Consider the following 3,650-nt stretch of genomic DNA (forward strand, 5'->3'; position numbering starts at 1 on the left):
TACTTCATCATACTTATCGGACATGGAGCCACAAATCCCGTCTCCAGAGAAAAGCACTAAAGATCAATCGTTGTCCAATTAGCGAGCAACAGCATAATTACGCCCATGGAAGACCAGCCGCAGAATTCTACAAAAGCATATGTGAACGGATTTCAAGTAAAATGATCGTGTGGAGCATACGAAAAAGTACAGGTATTCAAGGGAGGGGCAACGGCCTTGCCGCAGTGGATACACCGGTTCCCGTGAGATCACCGAAGTTATGCGCTGTCGGGCGTGGTCGGCACTTGTATGGGTGACCATCCAGGCTGCCATGCGCTGTTGCCATTTTTCGGGGCGCACTCAGCCTCGTGATGCCAACTGAGGAGCTACTCGACAGAATAGTAGCGACTTCGGTCAAGAATACCATCATAACGACCGGGAGAGCGGTGTGCTGACCCCATGCCCCTCCTATCCGCATCCTCCTCGGAGGGTGACACGACGGACGAATGGTCCCGATGCGCCGCTTGCGGCCTGTAGACCGAGTGTTTATTCAAGGGAGTACAAGGCGCACTTGTTGCAAAAACTGGTGTTAAGGCGTTTCAAGGATTTTCGATACAATTTACAGAAGGTGCATGCCAGTGACGTAGGAGGGAAGCAGTGGGTGGATGCATAATTTCATACAGTGCTACAGAATTGGAAGATGTAAGATAATGAAACTCCAAGCAAAGAGTCAACTTGATGATGCACAGCAAAATGCGGAATTGGCCCGAAAATTTATTGATGAAATAAACAAATTGATCTCATCGTTCAGTAAGGGATTTGTTTTCAACTCCGACCAATCGGAATTCGAAGAGGAAGTGCGTATGAATGAAACCCTGGAAACTAGAAGTACCAAGGTAGCTTTATCGAGATCAACTGAATTCTATGCCTTAAGTCATTCCTATGCAATTACGCCGTCTGTTACACTGGATGATAAATTGGCTGGAAAGTAATTAACTGTGCTGCGAGAAGTTGGAAGTGCTGTGCTCCCTACGATTGTGATGGACGTGATATTGCAAGGGCCCTAGGGAATATTAACGTGACAGCAAGTAATTGTGAGAAAATTGGCGCAAGAAAACTACAAATATACTATCAGTACTTCTTTTGGCCAATAGTTAGTCAAAACAGCTTGATTTTGTTTGATTCCTGGTCTGCGTATAAAATTTATGCGCCTTTGGAGCAAACTATCTCTCCTGAAAGGTGTGTGATATTGTAGTTCATACCACGTTGAACCACTGGACAAATTCAGCCTCTGGATGTTTGTTTCTTCCGTGCCTGTAATGCACAGTATCGCACTAGCAGCAGCTATACCTTAAAGGATGGACAGTTTCACTATGAGCTTCACGACCGTTCCGCTTTCGTTTGTATGAGATCACATTCCATCATTTCTCATTACTACACCACAGGCCATCAAAATTGCTACACCACGAAGATGACGTGCTACAGACGCGAAATTTAACCGACAGGAAGAAAATGCTGTGATACGCAAATGATTAGTTTCTGAGAGCATTCACACAAGGTCGGCGCCGGTGGCGACACCTACAACGTGCTGACGTGAGGATCGTTTCCAACCGATTTCTCATACACAAACAACAGTTGACCGGCGTTGCCTGGAAAAACGTTGTTGTGATGCCGCGTGTAAGGAGGAGAAATGCGTACCATCATGTTTCCGACTTTGATAAAGGTCGGATTGTATCCTATCGCGATTGCGGTTTATCGTATCGCGACGTTGCTGCTCCCGTTGGTCGAGATCCAGTGACTGTTAGCAGAATATGGAATCGTTGGGTTCATGAGGGTAATACGGAACGCCGTGCTGGATCCCAACGGCATCGTATCACTAGCAGTCGAGATGACAGGCATCTTATACGCATGGCTGAAACGGATCGTGCACCCACCTCTCGATCCCTGAATCAACACATGGGGACGTTTGCAAGACAACAACCATCTGCACGAACAGTTCGACGACGTTAGGATGGACTATCAGCTCGGAGACCATGGCTGCGGTTACCCTTGGCGCTGCATCACAGACAGGAGCGTCTGCGATGGTGTACTCAACGACGAACCTGGGTGCACGAATGGCAAAACGTCATTTTTTCGGATGAATCCAGGTTCTGTTTACAGAATCATGATGGTCGCATCCGTGTCTGGCGACATCGCGGTGAATGCACATTGGGACCGTGTATCCGTCATCGCCATACCCGGCGTGATGGTATGGGGTGCCATTAGTTACACGTCTCGGTCACCTCTTGTTCGCATTGACGGCACTTTGAACAGTAGACGTTACATTTCAGATGTGTTACGACCCGTGGCTCTACCCTTCATTCGATCCATGCGAAACCCTACATATCAACAGGACAATGCAAGACCGCATGTTGCAGTACGGGCCTTTCTGGATACAGAAAATGTTCGACTGCTGCCCTGGCCAGCCCATTCTCCAGATCTCTCACCAATTGAAAACGTCTGGTCAATGGTGGCCGAGCAACTGGCTCGTCACAATACGGCAGTCACTACTCTTGATAAACTGTGGTATCGTGTTGAAGCTGCGTGGGCAGCTGTACCTGTAGACGTCATCCAAGCTCTGTTTGACTCAATGATCAGGTGTATCAAGGCTGTTATTATGGCCAGAGGTGGTTGTTCTGGGTACTGATTTCTCACGATTTATGCACCCAAATTGCGTAAAAGTGTAATAACATGTCAGTTCTAATATAATATATCCGTCCAATGAATACCCGTTTACCATCTGCATTTCTTCTTGGTGTAGCAATTTTAATAGCCAGTAGTGTAGCATAATTAGTAGATGGAAGATCAGCCGCAGAATTCTAAAAAGCAATTATGAACAGATTCAAATAAATCCGCAGCATTATAATCGTGTGGAGCATAAGAAAAAGTACTGGTATTCTAGGGAGGACAAGGCGCACTTGTTACAAAAACTGGTGTTTATGCGTTTCAGGGATGCTAGATACAATTTACAGAATGTGCATGGTAGTGACCTACGTTATGCACATCAAACTGCGTGCGACGTAGAAATTTAACGAACAAAAATGGGGAAAACATACACCACAAGGAAAAGTAGAAGAAGGTATTAAAACCATAGAGCATATGCTCTGGCTGGCTGATCACAATAGTAAAAGAGGATGATTACAGTCATTTCGAGGGAAGCTGTGGGTAGATGCATAATTTGAAACAGTGCTACAGCGCTGGAAGATGTAATATAATGAAACTTCAAACCAATGGTCAACTTGACGATGCACAGCAAACTGCGGAATTGGCCCGAAAATTTATAGCTGTGATAAACAAACTGATCCCATCGTTCAGTAAAGGACTTGTTTTCAACTCCGACCAATCGGAATTTGAAGAGAAGATACATATGGAAGGAACCATGGAAATCAGAAGTACCACGGGAGCTGTATCGAGATCATCTGACATCTATGCCTTAAGTCATTTCAATGCAATTATGCCGGCTGTTACTCTGGATGTTAAATTGGCTGGAAAATTATTTACTGTGCTGCGAGAAGTTGGAAGTGCTATGATCCCTACGATTGTGATAGCGTGATCTTGAAAGGGCCCTAAGGAATATTAACGTCACGGCAAGTAAGTGTGATAAAATGGGCGTAAGAGAACTAAAACTATGG

At 45.5% G+C, this 3,650-nt stretch overlaps 1 pseudogene; it reads left to right on the forward strand.

Moving 5' to 3' along the window:
* Positions 1 to 206: 206 nt before the first annotated feature.
* On the forward strand, positions 207 to 324 carry LOC124803958 (annotated as a pseudogene).
* The last annotated feature ends 3,326 nt before the right edge of the window (positions 325 to 3,650 follow it).

The sequence above is a fragment of the Schistocerca piceifrons genome, chromosome 6 (assembly GCF_021461385.2).
Source record: "Schistocerca piceifrons isolate TAMUIC-IGC-003096 chromosome 6, iqSchPice1.1, whole genome shotgun sequence".
Classification (NCBI taxonomy): domain Eukaryota; kingdom Metazoa; phylum Arthropoda; class Insecta; order Orthoptera; family Acrididae; genus Schistocerca; species Schistocerca piceifrons.